We start from the raw sequence: 24,651 nt of genomic DNA, 5'->3' as shown, positions 1-24,651 counted from the left end.
TTGCTCTGGCGATAGAGCCTCTAGCCATACTGGTTAGGCACTCTCCAGGTAACAAAGGTCTCACACATGGTAACATAAAATGGAAAATCTCTTTCTGCACTCTATCTCTCTGGGGTCACATAAACATAATAAAAATGATAAACCACCCAAAATTCCTATATATACTTCATAATGTAGTATGATTCCGATCTTTTTTCAAAAAACGTTACCAAATCCTCTTACCATTTATAAGGAACAACCAGCCCCAACTGTGCACCCCCCTTACAGAGGGAGGCCTAGCCTTTCCCCACTTCTATTTCTATTTCCTAGCCTTGCAGATTCACTATTTAAATAGACGCTTTGTCCATAACCCCTGTAACCCAAATGTGCAACTCCAAGGGATGATACCTCCTTGGAAGGACTTGCCTATACCGGAACCCCAGCTCCACTCCCAATGACCCTCACCACTTCACATAAAGCTTGAACCATAGCGCTCATGTTTTTTAAGCATCCAGGGTCCCTGTACTGGATGGGCTCCTCCCTGCCTACTGTCGCTGCCTGGAGAAATTTTGTGAATGTTGTCGTCCCCTTGTACAAGCTCATGTATGAGACTAGGGGCACACTTACTAAATTCAATACAATCTGGTGAGACATGAAGGTTAACTGAAGAGCCATTCGCCCACCCATTTTTTTAAACTTCCAAGTGGGAATGTGCCTACACGTGAAACTCAGTCGGCAAACCAACCTAATACCTGATCTGCTGTATTATGTTGTTTTGTCATCTTGTTACCTGCACCTTGTTTCAGAAATACTGTCACTCGCTGTTCAACTTGCCCTGGATTCAAGCTACTGATGTATAATTCTAGTATTTTTATTGTATGTGTTGTTTTATATTCTGTCTGGAGAGCACTGCTGTGTCATCCTACACCCCTTTTATTTGCTGCTCACCTGCAGCCAAATCAGGCAACTACCTCCAGCTGGGCAGCTGCAAACACTAAATGGAGTACTGAATTGAAGGCCCATGCTATTCTCCTTCATTCGTTCCAGCGCCCCATTTATCCAGGTTTTCCTAAGCCAGCAAAAAAACACAAGCTTTACATGCTGCAGGACCAGGCATTTTCCCTAGAGCTCATTGTGCATCACCTTCAACACTGGTAAAAATACACATAACAATGATCTTGTTCATTGCATCTCTTACAAAATACCCAGCCAGAGGTATAGAGTAAACAGGTATAGAGAAGTATAGTATCTAGATCACAAACAAGACCTGTTTAAGGTTCAAACTGCTTCCAGTGCATCATTTCCTGAAGAAAATCTGCAAAGGGAGCCTCTAAATACAGAGATGCTCATTTTAATCACACTGGACTGGAGACAGTGCAATACTTCAATAGGCTAGAGTGCCTTCTCCAGCCCAGCATGGATGATCTTAACATCTAAGCCATGACAGCATGTTGTTAGTACCATGGGCTGGGCTAAGGGTGGCTTGTGGGCATTTTTACAGCAAAGAAGGTCATGACTATTCTTACCTAGAAAAACTGACCGGTTCTTATTAATTTTTGGAATGTGTCAGTTCCACTTTAATACTAATGTGTTTGTGGTTTGATCCTTGTTGGGATCTTGGTCAGAAAAGCAATTAAAAAAAAAAAACCTACTTGAAGGCATCTCAGAATACAGGAGGAAATGCAAAACTGATTCACAGATTAAAAAAGGGTAAGTATTTTATTACTTTCTAAGGGCTGTGACAGAAATCGCCGAAGTTGCCTTGCGAGGAAACTTCGGCGATTTCAGCAAATCACCGTGCCACGTATGCCATCCCACTGGTGATTTATATTCTAGCCGGTGGAATGACATTTTGGGGAGATTTGTTGCGCTGCGACTAATCTACCCGTCTGTCACGGCCCTAAGGAGGTCCTAATCAGTCCTTCTCGTGAAACTAATTTATTTGTCAGTACAACCACTTCAGGGTTAGAATTTTACAGTTTCACAGCTCTCACTGTATCAAAACTTTTTCTTGACTTCCCCTTCTTCTTCTCTCAAAGGCTGATGAATACAGCATTAGACAGTTTATTGTATAGTCCCCTATACATAGTTATCATATACCCCCTTTAGCACCCCATTTCCAGGTGTAATCCTTTCTAATTGGGCCAGCCTTTCTTCATAAATGAAACACCTCATGTCCTTTATTATATTCATTGCTCTTCTCTTGACTTTCCCAATTGTAATGCCTTTTTAAGTACTGAAGACAAAAACTGCACTTTATGGTGGGGCTTTACCTGTTCTTTGTAAAGAGACAATAACCAAAGTCAATACAATCTTTGACTAATGGAAATAAAAAACTATGTATACAGTACAGTTAGTTAAACATTCTGTGTTGTTTCTGAAATAAAGTTTCACTTTCCCTGTCTCATCAATCTGTCTTGCTACATAGTTACACTGTTAATAAAACATATCCAGCCCCAATGCCTCTTATCACTCTGTGGATTTGTTTGTCTGAGGTCACCCCAGTTGGTATCAACACTTCCAAACCACAAGGTGAACTGCTTAATAAAGATGCTTAATAAATATAGATTTCTAAATATCTGTGTTGTACCTGCCACAGCTCTCACAAAAAATAATTTGCCCGTAAATTTGGCACCTTTTATACAATATAATTTTTTTAACTAAATGAAATGTTCTTAATCTTGCCATGTAAAAAAATGGAAAACACTGTTTTTTTTGCTGTTGTTAAGTAAACATGACATTAAATTGAGTACAAAAATAAATGAACTGGTTCAACCAATTGGAAAAAAAAACAACAAAATGATTTATTGTGATGAGTTGAGAAAATATATTGCATAGTTCATCCCATTGTGCATCTGTGCATGTCAGACACGTAATTCCTGTATATGCCCTTATATATTTATTCTGGCAATCGCATTCCTGAAAAATAGGAAGAGTTTGAAGCACAATAAGCTATATTTATCAAGATGAAATTGCTGTGAAGGGATTGCTTCTAATTTATCACTGGAAAATGTTCCATAGTTGTTAAGGTAACATTGCTGGTAAGTATGAAGCAATCAGTCTTGGCTTAGTAAATACAGCTCTATTGGGAGAGTGTAATATAGGTGGCTAACGGGAAAAACATTCACAATGGGGATAAAAATTTGCATTGCGAACAGTTTTGCCTTTGCGCTTATATAAAATACCTTTTGTGAACCCTTTGCCATTTACATGACAGTAGGATAGCTATTGCTAATTTTTAAGCTTGCACCTGTGCACACTATATTTAATAAATCTTCTTTATAAAAAAGTTATTTTTGCGCTACCGGTAAATTATGCATTAAACTTTGCAATACAAATAGCAGTCTAATGAAAAATATTACATTGCAAAATGCAAATTTGTATTTTTAATTTTGTTTATTTTTGCCTTACTATATGATATATATGTGTTTCAAAAGTGCTGTTATGAAATCTGGGCTACAGCTTAATTCACTCAGCTCAGCTTACTTTGATAAGGTCCTTTTTTCTCTCAATTTCAGTACATCATGTTTAAGGGTAAGAACCCACAGAGCAGTTCAGTTGCCCATGATAGAGCTCTACTATCACAGGTGACAAACTGCTCCGAAAAAAAGGCTTTCCAATGACAACAATAGGAGTCGCCGGTGGAAAGCCCTTTGCATCACTTTGTTTTCCAAAGTTTTTGGATTACCAACATGATGTGAAGAGCTTTCCACCTGCAGCTCCCTGTATGTTCACTCATTCATCTCACAATAATTTAATTAAAGGTTATTTCTAAATTACACTGCTTACATAGCAAATAATTCACTCTACCATTTAAAATGTTATTCTTGAACCAACAAATGCATTTTATTTAGTTGTAATACTGGTGTGTAGGCAGCCATCTCAGTGCATTGTGCCTGAGTCTGAGCTTTCAGAAGGAGCCAGCGCTACACATTAGAACTGCTTTCAGGTAACCTATTGTTACTCCTACTCACATGTAACTTTAAGAGTCCCAAGCTGGACTTGGATTTCTTATTATTGAGATATTCTGATATCTACTGGGAGCCAGGCCCGGATTTGTGGAGAGGCCACAAAGGCCCGGGCCTAGGGCGGCAGAAGTTTAGGGGCGGCATGCCGCCCCGCCGCAAGAAAATTTTTAAATTTGGCTCCCATACGGAGCAGTCGGGACCTCTCCCCACTGCTCCGTATGGGAGTTTAAAGGAGCGTTTGTGCATGCGCACTGGGGAGAGGGCGCGTTCGCGCATGCGCACGGGGGTCGCGTTCACGCATGCGCACTGGGGGACGCGTTCGCGCATGCGCAGAGGGGGACACCCACAGGGGCGGCCTCGGGGCGCCTCAGAGAGAAATCCGGCCCTACTGGGAGCTGCTATCTTGCTACCTTTCCATTGTTCTGCTGATTGGCTGCTGGGAGGGGGGTGATATCACTCTAACTTGCAGCTCAACAGTAAAGTGTGACTGAAGTTTATTAGAGCGCAGGTCACATGGTTGCAGGACCCTGGAAAATGAAGAATATGGCTTGCCCCTTGTAAAATGTGAAGTGCAGGATTCTGCATCACAGTATTCTTTTCCTTTCAGTTGTCTTTTTATCTATACCAATTTGTTGGAAAAACTACTTAATGCATCTTCATCTTCATACAACTTTCTAATGTTATATACTTAATTTTTGTTTCTCCCCTTCTGTAATTTCCAGCACTGTAACCTGTTATTGTTTTATATGTAAACTATGACCACTGTAACACAATGTATTGCTCAATGCTTGATGCACACTAGCTTCACAGTTTGATGTCTTCATGCAGCTCCTCTTTCTGTCTCAGAAAAATGCTTTCCTCTGCTATTTTGTGAATTTTCCTATTACAGGTAAAGGAGTCTATTCTGCTGTTTCATATTCCCCCTTGTCCTTCTGTGTTGTCATATTTACTCACGGGTCTCTCATTCTTTTTACGTGACTTTTTCTTGTTGTAATACCTTTACTTGCTAAAGAAATGTACTGTAAAGAACTGTTGTACATAGATTCTCAATCAGTGTACATGCAATTGAAGTTTATTGCATTTCAAGGAAAACTCTTACTTACATTTGAATTTATTGTTTGTTTTGCGCATGTAGGTGCATGTCAAACACATTAATGTGATATGACATGCTTCTATATATGGATTTGGAGCCGCCAAACACACTTCTAAACATATATAAATGCACACTTAATTGTAGTTCAAGCATGGCTAAAGGCAATACTATGCATTAACAATTCTGTGCATTAAAAGGTAGATATATTTTTTTGTGTAAGACAAAATATTCTGATGTCTGTCTGTTTGGTTGCATGCTTACTAAGGTATTTGCTACTAATGTGTGAAGGATTCAAATGTAGACATAAATAAAGGTACAAAGACTAATAAATTATAGTACACTATTGTACATTAACAGTACACTATTTTTGTGCCTGGCATATCTCTGTGTACCAGAAGTGGGATAATGCAAAATTAAGTTGTGTTAAATCATGTAGATACTTATGTTCATGGTACAATTTTAGTGTGCATACTGACCAAAAAACATTTCTACATACCAAAAGCTTCCAAAGCATTGATGGCTATTAAACTGATTGGGGCTCATTTACCAACACATCGCAGCGCTATAATAGTCGCAGAGGCAAAACTTTTGCCCTGTGCATAAGCATATTTAACAGTACAGCGCAAACACGGTCGCTTAAAATTTTACGAGCTAGTTTTTATGCAAACTGCTGCGCCATACAAACATGCGCATATAATGTCGCAAAACTGCACATATGACGACACAAAACTTGTAATAAATTGTGTGCATAGATGGCTCTAATAAACCCGTACCAACTACATGCTTCCTAACTTAACAACCTAGTCAGTAGGTGTTTAAATGGAAAAAAAATATGAAAGACTCCATCACATTAACAAGGGAAACTGCCTTTATAGATAAGAACAAAGTTAAAAAAGGGTAAATGTTATTAAAACATTGTAAACAAATTAACAATTATATTTTTATAATAATGCTAATAACGTATCATAATTTTGAGAAACATTAAAATGGTTTTCTTAATGACATACCTAAATTAGTTTATTGTAGCGCAAATCTGCGAATATACTAGCGCAAATGGTGAAGAACGCACAGTCAGAAATACACCACAAATAAACAGGCGTAAAGATTTCAATGCAGCCATGCCTGCGCAAATCTGCCCATATATACGCGCAAATAGCACATATATAGGCGCAAAGGGCACACTCGCACAAAAAATTGGGTACTTAAAACACGCCCCTAGCCACGCACTCAAAAAACATGTTGTTGCTTGCGACATTATTGCGCAGTATTTGCGACATGCGCATAAAAAGAACTGACGGAAACATAAATGAACCAACGCAATTTAACGCATATGCAATTGCGTGTGCACACAAAACGGTGCATAATCATAATTGCATCGGTTTGTGTGCTGCGATGCATTGATAAATGAGCCCCATTGTATACAAAAGCGCATAAAAATGAATACAAACGCTGCTCAGCAACTTTGTTGTTCAACTATGCTTTACTCAATTGTTGGACTAAAAGTCCTGGCATACTGCATATTATGAGTATGCCAGGCAAGAGATAAAGCACACTGAGGGCTATACATTGCAGCTATATCAGGGTTGGATACTCAAAGCAACACTGCTTAACAAAACATTTTTTTACATGTCTATGATCAGTAACCTAGTAATGCATGACAAACTGTTCTGTGTAAATCTGACTTTATCTTCTTTGTTTCTGCAACTTGAGCAACTTGGAAATGTTCACCACAGTTTGTAGACTGTAAGCTCTTGTGGTCAGGGCCCTCTTATCCTATATTTATGTTACCCTTGTCTGTTAAATTATAGTTCACCTTATGGATTTAAAGGAGAAGGAAAGGCTAATAAAGTGTTAATCTCAAGCTGCAGACATACCTTCAGTTGTCTTAATAGTGCCCTTAAGTCTCCCCATATTCACCTGTTCAGAAGATCTGAACGGAAAGAAAAAACACTGAGCTGTGTAAAGAATGTTTCCATAATGCCTCACTCCTGCACAGACATGCAGACCAAACTGAACATGCTCAGTTAGTTGGTGAAAGAAAGACAGTTTACAGACACTTTTGTGAATTTGTCGTTTAAACAATATTTATACGACATTTTAATGACATTTTTCCCCGACATTTTCAAAATGGAGTAAAGCTCAGTGTAACCAATTCTAAGCTCTGCTGTTTTGTTTGGTTTCACCCAGGCACCATTTCACACCTCTGGTAGGGGCCCCATTGGGGGGTCATTAACATATTAATGGGGATTAGCAGACTGTTGTTAGGGGACAAGTTTCTGTCTAACCCTAGAACAATAGGTGCAAAAAGTCACATTAACATTTTATAAACAAGTAAAACACTGAGTTTAATTTATATCTTATATATAAAAAGTTTTTACCTCACATTTGCATGATTATTCTAGTTTTATCTTAATGAGTGAGGCAATAATAACATTTTGTGTGAATATATTGTAAATATTTTTATTAAAAGGAAAAGTAAAGCCTCCCACTGCCCCCTCTTTAATCACTTCACTGACATTTGCCCCATCTTATCTGTGCCCCCATAGCATGTCCAGAACTACAGAGCTGCTTGACAGCATTGGTCCCCCACCTGTTCCCAGCAGCCATCTTTGTGATCAGCAAACAGCACATACACACTGGCACCCAAACTGGGATATTGGGGTACAGGGTTGGACAGGACCAACAGGGCCCTGGATAAAGACTCGATGGGTCCTAGTCCTGTTGAACCTCTATTCACCGGGCATGTTGGTGTGTGGGCCGGATTGCTGCTGACCAGTAATGAGGAGGGGCTAGAGAAGACTGTATTTAGAACAGAAGTGGAATTACACAGAAATATAGGAAACATTAGAAAGCCCAGTTTGTCTTGAAAAAAATGATGTATAGTTTCCCTGGGCAAACTAAAATGACCCCTCAGGAAATGCCAGGGCCGGAACTAGGGGTAGGCAGAAGAGGCAGCTGCCTAGGGCGCAACGATTGGGGGGCGCCAGGCAGGAGTCTCTCCTGCCTACCCCTAGTCCTCTTCCTCTGTCATTGCCCCCGCCACTTGTCATTAGCGGTGGAGGCAATAACCGTTCGGATCGCGCCCCCCCTCGCACCTCTTCCCGTCCCCCCCCTTCGCTTGTGCACATGCACCGTTCGGGGGGGGGGGGAAGTGGCTGACCGGGTTGCCTAGGGCGCCAGGTCAGCTTGGCCCGCCCCTGGGAAATGCCCCCAAAGTGAAATGACAAATGGCACATGAAATGAAATATCCTGCTGGTAAAATCCTTACCCCAAGGCTCCTGTAGCTGTGGGACTGGGTTTGATGGCACCGACAGATTTACTAACAGCTAAAGGCAAATTCATAAAAAAAAATGTTGGGAAAATCACAAAATCTGAAAACTGTCTGTTTAAAAGACAAATTCACAAAAGTGGAGATAGAGGTTTGTGAATTAAGTGGAAAATCCGACAAATCTATCTCCATTATTATTTTGTCTCAATATCACCACTTTTGTGAATTCCCCCCATGAGTCAGCTTCCTGCTGATCGGCTCAGATCCACATTCCTAAGGGGGGGAGCAGGAGAGAGCAGAGAACAGAAAGCTGCGTGTCTCTGGCACAGGAATGACAGACAGAACTAATCTTTTTTTCAGAGCAAGTCAGTGCAGCGTTTCTGTAAGTGCTTATGGTTGTATTTACATAGACCTTTCTGATAAAGCTTACTTAGTGTTTACCTTTCTTTCTGCTTTAAATAAATAGATGAGTAAATTGCAATGAGCAAAAAATGTGCATTGTATTCCCCATATGTGATAAAGTTTGCCCAGTAGCAGCAACCCTTTGCAAGCAATAAGGTGTTTGCTGTTGAACAGGTGGCTGGTAAATTCTATTAGCTGATTGATTGCTATGGGTTACTGCTGCTGGGCAAACATAGTGCCTTTTATTACATGCGGGGGATAAAGTGTAAATTTTCGCTTCCTAATTTTACTCTTATTACATATATGTTAGACAGCAGCAAGAGGACTGATGTTGTAATGCTAAGTAGGTTTGTCATTGGTGCATATTCATGCATTAGTAATTAAGCTTTACACGCCTACTTTAGAAGGTTAGGGGTGCAGTGGGACAGTATTACAAAGGATTTGTTTGGATCCCCTTTAATTTGATATTGTGATGAGATTGATATACAGTAAGTGTGTTTGTATACTTTTGGATTAAAACAGTAAAAGAAAACATTTAGTACCTTATTTTAGTACCATATTTAGATGGTATTTTATTTTGCAACAGGTATTTTTTATTTGTTTATTACTGTTTAAACCTTTATGTTATGTTAGTGTGCAGCATATAAGCTGCTATGTGATTGCTAGGATAACTACTTTTATCATCCAGCTTTTGCCTTGCATGATAGATGCAATAAATAGTGAAATGTAATAACAACTATAACATTCTAGCTTCCCAGGCTTTTGGCATTCTGTTAGCTAGATTTCCCTGGGATGAAACCAAATAGATTATTGCGGCATGTTGTGATTCCAGCAAGCATCAGATTTTCAGTATAGGTATCCCACTTTTTTAAATTTATAATATGTTTTACATTTTTACACAAACTTATATAAACCTGAAATACTGGTAAATGCAGTTTTTTTTTTTTATCAAGACAACTTTATTCAGCAAAAGGGATTGCACAACAAATGTACACTTCCCTCAGTTACTTAGGGACTTCTCCATTATATTCACAGCACCCCCTCTGCCAGCATCAGAACATTGCAGTGTACAATGATTCTGTCAGTAGAAAGGGTTAATTCTCCCACAGACATTGGGTAACCTGCAGTGTAGTTAAATCCTCTTGCATTGTCACCTTAAGTTGGGCAGCCCAGGAACAAGGAGGAGATTCTGGGGTGCATTTACCTGTGCACATGCCACCAATATGTTGTTGAGGGGTTCAACATCCATATTTAGTACATCCACTGGTAATGTGAGAATTATTAAAGCAGCAATAGACAAAAAAAGGATAGATATAAATGTTGGTGTTCCCCTGGGGTTCATGGGTGATGGAATTAACACTCTATCCTCGCTGTGTTTGTTTCCATGGCAACAGCTACGTACAAGATCCAGAGAACTAGACTATCTTCACGACACAGTTGCAGAAACAGTAGCTTGCAGGTTTCTGATATCGCACCACTGGACAGGCAGCACCCACTGTACTGAGTAAGTGTAAAATTATTTCTCCTGTAGTTTGGGAAAATTCTAAGAATTGGAGTCAGTGTGGGCACCGTAGGTAGTTTGCATGCCTTTGTTATATGCAATTTGGCAGTGGCAGTCTAGAAGTTGCAGGTTTGGCGAGACCACTGTGTGCTAAATATATCATTACATGCTGTGTTTAGCTCTCAACTCATGCGATAACAGCCTGGGAAAAACAACCCTTTGATTTCCACACTGCTGACAATAATGCTCTGGCACTCAAACAGAAACCCTAGCCAGTCTGTTCAATTGGAGTTCAGTGGAGCTCGGTGCCAGGGAGGCTGGGAAGTGGGTGATTTTTAGAGTAAATAAATACTATTCTTTCCTTCTGTAAGAGATGTTTTCATGTGAATAATAAGTGTTGTTGAAGCTGGGAATATCTTGTCATACGTGTGGATGTGATCTATGACTTTCTCATATGCATTGACATCTTCATGTCCTCTGATCCTAATAAACTACCGTATCACAGAGAATCCACCTCTCCAGAAATCCAAGTGCTGCTTCTCAAGCCTCCACGTTGAACATGTTGGTTGTATTTTGCATCTCTACTGAAATCTTTCCATATTTCTCTGGAATGTCTGAGGATAAGTGATATTATTTGTCGGGCAGCTGTGTTGCAGGGAGGATTTTAAGCTGGGATTCTAGTCCAGTCAACGTCAAGATTGTCTGATTCCCCTGTGTGAAATAATATGTGACCAGCTGTTCCCCTGCAAAGCGGGGAAATCCTCGCGCACACGATTCTGCCAGACAAGATTTGTATGTTGTGGGAATACATTTGGCGCCTGGGTGGTGTGCTTCCCATTTAGATACTCGCTGAAACCAATTCATAGAGGCAATCATCTAGAATCTATTCAATGAAACATTCGTTTAGCAGCACAGAACATCTGCATAGTGGGCTTTTCTCTAGGTGAAATTTTTTTTTAGTATTCACCATGGAAGATCACCCCTTTTGTTCAGAGTCTAGGCTGTATTTAACTCCGTGGCTGCGGATTTGCTGATTGAAGACATGTTGACAAAGTGGTTAAGCACCAGTTGCTGACTTGTCTTCCCACTAAAATGCCACTAAATTAGCTTTGTGGCCTTTGGAAATCTATGATTATTGAACCAGAAGGGTGGTGAAGATATGTTGGCCAAAGCATTGTAGCAAAGATGCTGCTAATGGAACTGCCATTGTATAAACACTTTTAACAGTTGAAGTAGCTAGGATCAGTGACATAACTAGTTGTTACTTGACCCCACAGCAAAACCAATTTAGAGCCCCAAACTATTGGAATGTTGACTATTATATATTGAAATGACCTATTTATTAGGGTCCTTACACTCCTGAGCAGGGTCTGCTACCTCTGTAGTTACGCCTCTTGCTGGGATAAATAAAACCAACTTGAGTTCTGGTATGTTGCTCTTATATTCAGGAATATGTTTTAAGATGTTATACTGTGTTAGCCATTGAAAAAATGCAGAAAATGGTGATTTTGCCTGACAAAGGGGCCTGGGTGCTTCGAAAGCTTGCAATTTTTACTTACTCAGTTACCCAATAAAAGCTATCTTACATTTTGTGCAGGAATATGAAAAGAATGGCATTCAACAGGTTAGAAATGAGTGATAGAAGTAAAAATAACAAAGCTCTAAAAGATTCACTCTGGATGCTTTAATATGTCTAATTTGTCTGCTAATTTTGTTATTTTTTTCTTTGGTAGGTGATTTGATTTAAGTGCAAGCTGATTTCCTTTAACCACTACAGTAGCGTGACTAGCCCCTATCCTGATTTAAAAGGTGTCTAAATAGATATACAGAATATAGAACCTGACACTGGAAATTTCTTTCTGCAATTAAGTAGGAGGTACTGGGTAACTATTGGAGTACAGTTTGCGTTTCCTGGCAGGTTGCTTTCTGTCTTGTCTTTCCATTGTATTTGTACAGAGGAGGATCCAGATACTCAGTAGCCTCACATGGTTGCGTCTTTTTGCAAGTTAGCTGGAGAATCCCATAGAACAGTGCTGTCCAATTTATTAGGACTTATTATGCTGTAGGCCAGTTATTTCTCATATTTCTCATTAAGCAGACTGGTGGCCATTAAAAGCCTTTGGAGAGCCACATCTGGCCCACAGGTCTCCAGCTGAACAGCCCAGCCATAGAAGAACCATCCCTGTTCTGCACTGGAAAATAGACCCTAACCGGCAAACCTTTTCCCCTCTACAAATGTCACTCCACTTCCTAAACAAAGAAACTGGCTTATCCTCCCCCTTTTTTACTGCAGGCTACTGAAAAACTAATTCATGATGGGTGAAATTGCTTCCATTACCCTTCTAACAAACAATTTCTTACAGCTTAGGTTCTTGTTGAGGGAAAAATTACCTGTTTATAACTCGACCTTCCTTTTATTTGCCCTTCAGGCAGCAACATATACATTAGGGCATCCCCTATTGACTGGTTTTTATAGTTTTAAGGTTTGCAACCCAATCATGGTCCAATATTTGGTGTGAATGCCCCCCTCCTTCATATTTGACATATTTGTAAATTAAAAATGTTTTTTCTTCACTATCATTCTGGGCCCCCATATGGTGCTTTAAGTGGTTCTGGGATTGTGAGCCTACAGTTTGAGGACCTTTTGCAGTGCTACGCAGGCCCAGCTTGCAGTATTGAAACTACAAACTAGTAGATGATTGGGAGTTAGGGCGACATCTATAAGGATTGATTATGTGCTGCCCCAAGTCTTCCTGGAGGTTTAGCATGGTAATGGTTACACCAAGCTTTTCATGTAGCTATATTTTTCAGTGCTTTCTCTATAAACACCAGTTAGCTTTGTCTTCGTATTTACTGTCCAGAAAATACTGATAGATCTTTACCCAAAATTAACATTTTTTTTTTTTTTTACTGTATTGACAGTATTATACCAAGGTAATTATACAAGGCGGACAAAGATTTTGCTGTATTTTTACAATAGAGAGTTTAAAGTTTTTCTCTTGTCAGCCTATTCTGCCCCCATGCTTATAAAAACATTCTTAGCTTGTGTATATATCTGTGTCTCCCTCCAGCATCACAGACAGATGAACCACATTGTGGGATTAATTAGCACAGTACCCTATAAATTCCCTAGGCATTATATAAATAAGAGTGATATGTAATTCGGGGTGGGGGGGCAGTTCATCAGATAAGGCCTTAGCAGTAATAGCAATATTTCTGACCAGCAGAAGGTTTATGACTTCAAGGTGGTTATCAAACAGGGATATCCAACCTGCCTTCCTCTAGCTAGCTGCCAAGGTGTGCTGGGAGTTGTAGTGCAGCATTTGCTAGAGGGCCACTGGTTGTTATTGCTACTATATAAACAGTGTTTACCCAGTGGTATGCTTTTACCTGGCTACCTCAGCTCATGGCTCTCAAGTTGAAGTGCATGGTTAAGCTATAAGGATCATTTCTGCACATTGGCTTCTACTACCTAACTGGGAATAAGAAAGGACAAAGAGAAATGTGGATATTGTGAGTTTGATTAATTATCTAGCATGTACATATGGAAATAAATGAACAATGGGACATCAGGGAATAACCCTACTGCAGGAATGATAAATGAGCCTTTTTTCAGAGATGACTATGTTCAGAAAAAGCATTGGTATAAAAATGACTTTATGTTTATATGTGAAAAAAACACAATCATAGTGACAATTAGTGCACATTATTTAGACACATATATGCCCAGCCCAGTCTAATGTGATGCCATCTTTTGAAATAGGTACAATGATTCCTATTGTTCTGGAGATCAGATAGAGGACACAAGCACAGAGAATTTCTCTTTTCCGCTGATTTAATCTACGGTTTTCTTCAGAGTGGGTGATTTCATTTAAATGGAAATACTAAACTGCAATGTACTGCAAGTGGTGTAGAATGAGTGTTCTCTAAATGGGCCTTCAAGACTTTGCTCAAAATATGTAGCAGAATCTGTGTAAAAGAAATGCAGTTTGCTGTTAGGCTGTGCTGCTGTTTTAGCCAAACTGGGGATAGGATATTTGTCCATATACTGCATGAGCACAAAAAAACTAATGAGACCATAAAAGCCAATGTTGGTATATATTAGGGGTAATTTAGTTATCTTTAAGCTGGCCATACACGTGGCGATCTCACGATGTTTCGTACGACCGTCGGTCGCACGAAACATCGTCAGATCCGCCACACACCATTCAGGGCTGAATCGGCAGGTAAGGAGGTAGAAACAATAGGATTTCTACCTCCTTCTGCCGATTCAGCTCTGAAGGGAGAATTTTGGTCAGGCGCCTTCTATGGCGCCCGATCAAAATTTTCTAACCTGGCCGATCGGCGAGTCGACCGATATCAGCAGCTTCCTGCGATATCGGTCGGCTCGCTGACATGCCATACACGCACCGATTATCGTACGAAACGAGGTTTCGTACGATAATATCGGTGCGTGTATGGCCACCTTTAGGGCACAAGTGCTAAAGCACTAAGGGGTGCAAGAGCAATCCTAAGTAGGCGGGGGGAGATATCTGTATTGTCAAACAAAACCAGAAGTTGCTGAAGTAGACAGAATACTGCAAATGTAGTATTATATAAAACTTGTGTTCACTATGCATGTGTATTTTTATTATATCACATTTTTTTGCAGCTCTGCCAATAAATTTTCGAATATTTGGTATTTTATTCTACCATGCAAGAGACCCCATAGTTGCAGGGGGCCAGACCAGGGGTGTTGAACTGTGGGATCTCCTGTATTGTAGCCTTCCTCCCCAGCCCCTTTTATTGGTTTAACTGCCCCTGCAAACAAGTGAATGGATGGCAGTCGAGCGCTCAGGGCAGAGGAGGGACAGTGTGCACCAGGCCCCTCTGGAACTATTTTTGAGGGGGAGGCCTTGACCTTTGTAGTTAAAGAGATACTGACACCAGAAATTAAACCTTGTTTTACATCTATCATAACATTGTCTTTGCATCCTCTTTATAATTTTTCATTAAAAGTATTTGTCCAATGCTTTTTACATTACCTATCTGATCCCCCATGTTCTTATGTGGGGGCTGCCATATTTGTGCAGCAGGAGGCCGTTAGCATTAGAAGCTGTAACTGACAGGCTGGGAAGGGACAGTCAGGTTGGCAAAACAGTCAGGTTTAGGAACTTTAAGTAACAATTACTTACAAAAGCAGCTCTATCAGTGAAAAATGATAAACATGACCTAAAGGCAACTTTTAATGAGTAGTTTTTTAGTGCCAGTATCACTTTAAGATATTGTGGTAGCCTCTGTGCTTTATGGTCCTAGCAATCAAATCATGGTTTGGAAGACAGATACAATACATTTGTCTGCCAGCATTTGGATCACTTTGAGGCCTTAAGGGCCTCTGCAGACCTTGGATCTACAGCAGGGGTCTCAAACTCGCGGCCCGCGGGCCATTTGCGGCCCTCGGTACAGTATTTTGTGGCCCGCACCAACGCCTTCGCAAAAGCAATGAATGGATCGCGATTTTTATTGCGATTCAAGGGATAATGCAAGGCACGGCGGGCGGGAGCTGCTGATTGCGGAAATGACGTTATGCCATCATAACAGTTATTATGGGAAGACGTTCTGTGTGCACAATTAGCTGCTAAGGAGCTAATTGTGCACACAGAACGTCTTCCTATAATAACTGTTATGATGGCATAACGTCATTTCCGCAATCAGCAGCTCCCGCCCGCCGTGCCTTGCATTATCCCTTGAAAGCCATTTTTTTGTGAAATCCCTTATGCGGCCCAGCCTCATCCTGACTTTGCCTCCTGCGGCCCCCAGGTAAATTGAGTTTGAGCCCCCTGATCTACAGCCTTGCATGGTGGGCATTTTCCAGCTAATGCAATTAATACCTGGTTGAACCCTGAACAAATATTACTCCAGGAGGCTGTCCACGGGATCTGTAAGATGCCAGCTCAGTTAAAAGCAGTCAAGTCAGCAGCTATTACCTGTGTGTAGCCAACTTTATCTGCATAGACTGAAACAGTTACGTTTAGAAACCTTTTGAATCAAGCGCTTTCCTAGTACTGGCACAGATGAAGGCCATAAGTTAGTGACAGTTTTTAGTTTGCATGTCTGCACATTTGGATGGAGTGTTTGTGGAATACTGCCAAGCAAAGCTGTTGGCTATGCAGGATTTTCCCTCATTGTAAGTGACTGTGTGTTTCATTGTATGAATGACATTTTATTACTCACAGGGAATTCCATACATGATTGGATAAACGCAGTTCCCTTTTATATCCATATCCATAATCAATATATCCATCTATTATCCATAGCTCTAAAAACTTAAAATAATCTAAAACAAAAGGCAGAAAACTTACCAGGAAGTTCCTTTTCATACTAAGTTATCTCCCTAATTTGCAGTAGAATTTCTTTTTAGAATGGACCAAAGATTTCTTATATCAAATCACATCCTGTTTAATCCTAGATAGTCTGGACAACTCTGAGTGACTTGCTACATACACATACGCACGTGCAAAATGGTTAAAGTGAAGAACTTATTCTAAACAATATTTACAACCACTGTGAATGTGTTAAAATAATAAAAGGTTTGTAAACCCAGGAACATAACAAAAATGACAGCAGACCCAGTGACTGCAAGTGGAGTCAGTATTATAAGAGGACTTGTGGGGGGAAGGTTAGACTGAGTTGCAGTTTTTAGTTTGCCGCGTATGCACAAAACTGATCTTCTTCTCCAAGGTTGTAGGGATTCCAAACAAATTTCTTGCAGGGCTTAGTAATTTAAGGGTAGTGACAGACCGCGCGACAAATCTCCCAGAAATGCCATCCCACCGGCTAGAATGTAAATCGCCGGTGGGATGGCATACGCGGCGCCGAAATTGCCAAAGTTTCCTCTGAAGGCGACTAATCTCCCCATCTGTCACAGCCCTAATTACACCATTTGTATCTCTTTTTCACTATTCTTGTTTCATGGCCAACAGATACAGCAATGTGGTCGTCAAATATTTATTGAATAAGGGCTAGTACACTATACAAATACGGTATTCAATATTTATATTATGTTTGGATTTTGTCTGTGCAAACAGTGTTTGCCTATGTATTACCTACTGATTTGCAGTTTGAACAGACTTTTATTTACATTCCTGTCTATACTTTTGTTTTTTTTTTTATAAACTTCTGGCATATAAAAGGTAATAATTAGTTTGTTCATAGAGGAAACCTGTGCATTGAATCAAGAGGCTTTTAAACAATTGCCTTTTTGTGCTGGTGCCCAAATGACACATTCATCATTGAGTTTTTGGACTAAAATATAACTTCTGATAGAGTTTGGATACCTACTGTCAGATGTGTGGGACATGCACTAAAGGCCTTAAAAGCAACTCTTTCTCACATGATGTTTGGTTTTATCAGGACACCAAATCAGTTATCCCATTTATTAGAATATTATTCCCCTTGCATTACCAGGCAGGGGCACTGGAAATGAGTATTGTGTGCTTAGAACATTTTTTACCTGCTTATTGCATTTATACATACAAGTAAGTTTTGCAATACTAGCACTTATTATAAACAATAAACATCTCTATGTAGCAGGCATTAGGTCAGTGTAGAAGAAAGTAGTTTGGCATCTATGTATGTATGCATATAAATGGAAAATATATGGAAATATTTACTTTTAATGTTCTGTTTAAGTCATATTCACTTCTTATAAATGGATAAAATTGCCTTTAACAGGGAGATATCATTGTTTATTTGGAGATGTGTTGGACAGGCTAAAGTGATGCCAAGCAAGAATTATTGGCTTCTTTACTAATGAGCGTTATCTGCACTAATGAAAGGCTACCAAATAATTTAAAAAGTCAGGGACACCTATAAAAAAATCAGGTTGCTGGGCTGCACTGATTGCATTTGTGTGCAGTCTGTGCAACCTTTCAAACTGCATTATCTAAATCTGACACTAATTTTTTAAATGTGTTACCTTATGCCAGTGGGCACAATTCTGAGCAGATTAGTGTTTAGTAGACTTTTTTTTTTTGTAACTGTGCCTACCCCTGCTGTAGTAAAAGAACATTCTACAGCCCTGTGCCAGCTGCTCGGTTATTGTGCAGAGTGCATTGCTCTGAGGTCAAGGGTCTTCTCGTTTGCTCTACTCAACTGAGTGCAAGCCAGCTATGTGGCTGCCCACTTGTCGCACACAAGTTTCTCCTGCTTTCATGCTATTTATGCTTTTTACCTAGCCAGATAGCAGTGGTTGTAGTTAATCAGCCATGCTGGGAAAGTGGTGCCTTGTGTACAAAGAAATCATCAACAGTTAGCTAATGTGTGATTTTCTTTCAGTCAAGTATGCCTTCTTTGACATGTCTTCTCTGTGCTTTAATGAGTATTTAAGGATTTATGGACTTAATGTATTTATTAATCTAATAAATCTATTCTGGTGCATTATTCAAAACCACCAAAGTAACTATACTTTGCTATAAGCTATTAAGTGCCACATAAAACATAGATATTATTTATTATATCAACATGCATGCTCTGTCTCCAGCAGCCCCTAAATTCACAAGAGTGCTAATGGCACTGTATTTATTGTGGGACCAGAGTACAATACTTCAAGTACATTCTAGTTGACATCAGAAACTCTGTTTGTTCAGTACTTTCTCAGGGGAAAAAGGGAGATCTGAAGAATGCATTTTAACTCTGTATACTAGAGAGACAATTAGTATTCATCAACGTACGAGTTTGAATCCTTAAACATGTAAAATTCGAATTAGATACGATAATTTCTGATGATGAATAGTCACGATAATATTGTATTGGCGATCCGAAAGTCACTAAATTTTTGTATCCGAATGATTGTAAACGGAAGGAAAACCTTTCTGACTTTGATCCTTTTGTGCATGTTTTTCGAAGCCTCCCATAGGACTCAATGGTACTCTGCAGCTCCAACCTGGCCCAAGGAAAGTCTCCCATAGGGCTCAATGGCACTCTGCAGCTCCAACCTGGCCCAAGGAAAGTCTCCCATAGGGCTCAATGGCACTCTGCAGCTCCAACCCGGCCCAAGGAAAGCCTCCCATAGGGCTCAATGGCACTCTGCAGCTCCAACCTGGCCCAAGGAAAGTCTCCCATAGATCTCAATGGCACTCTGCAGCTCCAACCCGGCCCAAGGAAAGTCTCCCATAGGGCTCAATGGCACTCTGCAGCTCCAACCTGGCCCAAGGAAAGTCTCCCATAGGGCTCAATGGCACTCTGCAGCTCCAACCTGGCCCAAGGAAAGTCTCCCATAGGGCTCAATGGCACTCTGCAGCTCCAACCTGGCCCAAGGAAAGTCTCCCATAGGGCTCAATGACACTCTGCAGCTCCAACCTGGCCCAAGGAAAGTCTCCCATAGGGCTCAATGGCACTCTGCAGCTCCAACCTGGCCCAAGGAAAGTCTCCCATAGGGCTCAATGGCACTCTGCAGCTCCAACCTGGCCCAAGGAAAGTCTCCCATAGGGCTCAATGGCACTCTGCAGCTCCAACCTGGCCCAAGGAAAGTCACGATAACAAAGCTTTAATGAATCCGAAACTTTCATACTCGGTGCGACTAATATGATTTTGTTGCACAAATTGTTGCAAGGTACAAAAAAGTTGCACAAATTAACGAAAAAGTCGCAAAAAATACACACAGTATAAAAATATACATTTTTTGGATACGGATTAATTCGTTCTTTCATGATTGTGCCCCTCATCGGTTAGTGAAGGTAGATCAGATTTGGTAAATCTTTATTAAACAACAAGTAATGCTTACTTTGGATAAGGCTTTAAACCCAAAGGCTGTACAATGAGATCAAAAGTCAGTATAACCAGCTCTAGAACTTAACTGGGATGCATTTATGTGTTTCCCCATGTGAACTGTGCAGTAGACAAGCAGACTAAAGAATGGTAGTGGGAACCGCTGCACTCCTTGGCAGTAACGGTGTATTAGCCTGCATGGGAATGTAAAGCCTTATTAGCATGCACAGGGTACTTGTCTGAGATTCTTGATGACTTCCTGGAGGGGCTATGAACACTTGTTGAGTAGACTGAGAATTCCGGGATATCTTGATGAATGAGAATCCTCTGCCTGAATGCATTCTTCCAAGTCTGCACTAGTGTATCAAAGCGTTTTGTCATGATCTTTCTTACTAAAATGCTTTCATGTGCCTAATCTTACTTAGGGAATGTCCCCAAGGTGTGCATGAGTTGTTGAGATTTTATTTAGCTGTATCAATCAAATCACGTTCAACAGATCAGCCACCCAAGGGTTTTGAAGTATAAATGATTACATGAGAAAAATAGCAGTTTGACTGACCAAGGAAACATTGCTGCAATATGAAACACAATGATAAGCTTTCCCAAAGAGTAACCTAGGATTATCTCTCATGTACAATATGATTGCCAATATGGTAATTTGTTTTCAACATATCCAGAAATATTTTTGTAAGGAAGTCAAAGTAAAAGGTAGCAACATAAAGACTACTATCTTGGAAAGACTGTATGAACATCTAGAGAAAAGAAGAGATTTGATCATTTAGAGAAATGATTAGACCTTAGGTGGGTCATGTGGATTTTTGGTTAGGATATCAACATTGTTAAAACTATAAAACTGTTATCACATGACTGGCTATGCATGTACAGATGTTGTCATAGAAATGAGGGGACGCTTCCTACATTTTTTAACCTGTCCAAACTTAGAAACCATCAATATGCATGGCACAATAAATTTCTGCGCCCAAGAGAAAATGTTAAGAAATATTTAAACCTTTGGCTTTGAAAGAGTTAGCGTTTGCTTATCTACTAAACCAGGAAAGGTTATGAATTTGGAAGTGAAAAGTTAAAGCAAAGATAATTTTACTTAAAGGATGGTTGTTGCATAGATAAAGTTGGCAAGCAGTAATCCATTTCAACATGCTAAGGGAGATCTAAGGAACAAATATCTAAAGTTAGGGCTGTTAGCAAATGTAAAGCATAAATGGGTTCCATGTGGAGTTCCTTTAGCTGTAAAAAGTCTTTCCAATGTCTTTATTTTAGCTACAGTGTAACATGATATGATCAGTTTGATCTCCATACTCATCACTTTTCCTATAACCTGAGACTAAGCAGGACAGCCCTCTGCGCTGTCCTTTACAAAAAACCAAGATGCCTTGATATATAACATGGATTTGGATGCTGCTGCTGCTTGCATTTGGTGAATAGTTTGAAACTTTGTATGTGCTTTACTGATTACTGGAGAAATGCACCAGCTGCACCCATGACAGAAGTGAGCATTAAACTGAGAGACGTTGGGGCTTAGGCAAGCAACTGCACTAGAAACTCATATATGAATTTTGCCACTCCCAGAGACATTTTGGTCCATCGTGTAATGGGGCAAAGTGATTTACTGTGTTTTGATGTACCCCTGTTTGTTATCTAAAGTTTTCTGCAAATGAGGCTACATTGCATTTAATAAGTTTTAACTTTTAGGTCATTTTCATAGAAAAAATTACCTTGGAAAATCATTAAAAATTAGGGAGTGGCTCTGCAAAGTAGAGACCATTTGCATCTGTGCTGCTTATACCTGCAATATTGATTCCATTTAAAGCAGGGGTGAAATTAGAAATTACTGAGGATTCCAAATGCAAGTTAGATATTTTGTTGAGAAAATATGGCGGCTCCATACATATGCCAATTTAAAGTGAGAATACATTTAATATAAACACTACATATTATGGTATTAGGGGACATTTCTAAAGGTTTAGGCAGAAGCACATGATTGTTAGCCACTTAGACCTTTTGGCTCTGCTCTCTGGGGATAATGTTAGATTAAAAATAAAATGCAAGATGCTTAGTACATTGCTGACCGGTGTCGCTGCACTTTTCAGTACACAGTCAGTAAGCACTTTGTATCCCTAGGTGTTCCTGGCTTAAATCATGTACAATTTAGGGCCATGGCAGAGGGGAAACTTCACCCGCCCCATACAGGAAGAGGCACAAGTCTTTGAGCTCTAGTCTAGGAGAGCCACAGATTCAATATTTCCAAAAGTAAAAGACATTTTTCATTTTTTTATGAGGTCTAAAATGTACATTTAAACAATTATCTGCTTTTGATTTTAATGGAGATACATTTGTTAATACAAATATCAATATAATATGTTTCCAGGCTTTCCCAGCAAAGCAGAATGGAGGGCTTCACCATTTCTATGGGATATTTCTTTACAATGTTACTATAGTTGAAATGTACTTTGCAGGACTATTTTTCTACTAGTGTATGCTGACCGAAAAACAACCAATGTTTGATGTAATAATTTTTTAATGCAATATTCCAAAGAAGTGACAGACCCTTACTTTATTCACATAGAACATGAGGCATGGGAATGTCTGACTGAACATTCAACAGAAAAATAAGCAGAAGCATTACAATAATGCGATTTCAGCTGTTTGTCAGTTTCCCTTTATGTTTTAATTCTATGTTTCTTCAGCTTTTGAGTGGACTGCAATTACAAAGTCGGGCCCTATGACTCTATTGCAGGCTGCCTGGCATGGGCTGTTTGTTTTGTGTGCTGCTGGTATTTTCAGGTCTTGACAAAGCAGGAGGGACCAGCAGATTTATCCACCTCCAGCGCTTTACAAGGAAGGGGGAAAACAAGTATGTTTAAGAGGATAATAGCTCTCCAAATAATTCATTGTACTTGACTGTGCATGGAGAAGAGCAGCTTTGAAATGATGAGCCTTTTCCTCTAAAGACCTAATCACTTGCACTCAGTGCCGTGAATCGGCTTCAATTGCTTTGCCCAGCTCACATAGAAGAAGCGATAACATGTATTGTTTTTATTATTGCAATCACACCAATTGCGTTTGAGTGTTTGTTTAACCGGTTAAACACTTAAATGCCCTCTGGGAGCATTTCCAAGAGCAGATGGCTATTTAGTTATCAAAAAGGAAAGTTTTGAAATATGCATTTTAATTAAATGTTTTTTATTTTTTAATTATGTGAATAGTAAATAAGATGAAGTAAGAAGGGTGGGAACCTTATTATCACGGGGGGGTGAGTTGGTTGAAGAGAACAGGGAAAAAGCAGAAATTTTGAACTCTTATTTTTCATCTGTCTATACATCTGAGGAGCCAGCTAATGAAGGCTTCCCTTTTAATATGCCCAGTTCTAGTAATTTAGCTACTGGCGTATGGGTCACTCGGGAGGAAATTCAAAAGAGACTTGAACATGTAAAGGTAAACAAAGGTCCAGGACCACATGGTATTCATCCCAGGGTATTAAAACGAGCTTAGCACTGTGATTGCCAAGCCTCTTCACTTGATTTTTCAGGATTCATTGAGGTCTGGCATGGTGCCGAGAGACTGGCAAATTGCTAATGTGGTGCCGTTATTAAAAAGCCTAAAAACTATAGGCCTGTTAGTCGGACATCATTAGTAGGAAAGCTTTTGGAAGGGGAAATAAGGGATAGGGTACTTGAATACATTGCAGTTCACAATACTATTAGTTTGTGCCAGTACGGTTTTATGCGTAACAGATCTTGCCAGACCAATTTAGTCACCTTTTATGAGGAGGTGAGCAGGAACATCAATGCTGGAATGGCAGTTGATGTCATCTACTTGGACTTTGCTAAAGCGTTTGATACAGTACCTTACAGAAGGTTAATGATCAAATTGAGGAATATTGGCCTAGAACATACTGTAATATTTGTAATTGGATAGAGAACTGGCTGAAGGATAGATTACAAAGAGTGGTGGTATATGGAAATGGAATTTTCTAACTTGTTTATTAATGACCTAGAGCAGTGCTGTCCAACTGGCGGCCCGCGACCCCCCTCTGTGTGGCCCCCCACCTGTCTGGCTGCTTTGATGGCTTACTCTTGTGTAAGCTTTAAATGGTATCAGTACTGTGATTAACTGCCCCCCCCCCCCCCCCCCCGCGCATGGTTCTCACCTCAGATTCAGGCTGTAATCAGGCTGTATTGTTTAAATATGTAATCCCCTATACTGTTCACACATTTTAATCCCTGCATTGTTCAACCCCTGGAGTGTTCACACCTCAGGCTCAGGCTGTAATCACCCCCATTGTTCCCCTGTTCACACCTCAGGAGCAGTAGAAACCCACAAATAATCCCTGCATACTACAAAAAGAACATATACTGAGGTGGTACTGCAATTAAAAAGTTTTTTAATATATAGTTATTGTGCAGACTGTAGGAGCAGTGCCAGCATTGTGTCACTGTAGGCTGCCTGTGTGTGCCATACATAGGGCAAGCAGAGTATGGCACACACAGGCAGGGTAGGGAAGGCAGAGTATGGCACACACAGGCAGAGTAGGGCAGGCAGAGTATGGCACACACAGGCAGAGTAGGGCAGGCAGAGTATGGCACACACAGGCCAAGTTTGGCACAAACCAGCCAGGAATGGCACACACAGTGAAAGTATGGCACGCAGGCAGGGTAGGGCAGGCAGAGTATGG

General features: G+C 40.1%; 1 protein-coding gene across 2 annotated transcripts in view; it reads left to right on the top strand.

Annotated features, from left to right (window-relative positions):
• The window catches only part of foxn3 (forkhead box N3), a 185,062-nt gene that overhangs the window by 59,682 nt on the left and 100,729 nt on the right, over positions 1-24,651 (top strand). The window contains exon 3 of one of the 2 annotated variants that reach the window (XM_012968386.3): positions 10,105-10,214. The exons of the other annotated variant lie outside the window; for it this stretch is intronic. The gene's annotated coding sequence lies outside the window, so the exon portion shown is untranslated. The remainder of the gene's footprint in view (positions 1-10,104; positions 10,215-24,651) is intronic. 2 annotated transcript variants of the gene reach the window in all.

The sequence above is a fragment of the Xenopus tropicalis genome, chromosome 8 (genome assembly GCF_000004195.4).
Source record: "Xenopus tropicalis strain Nigerian chromosome 8, UCB_Xtro_10.0, whole genome shotgun sequence".
In the NCBI taxonomy this organism is placed as follows: domain Eukaryota; kingdom Metazoa; phylum Chordata; class Amphibia; order Anura; family Pipidae; genus Xenopus; species Xenopus tropicalis.
Note: the sequence above shows the minus strand (reverse complement) of the source record. Positions and strands in the feature narration are given on the sequence as shown.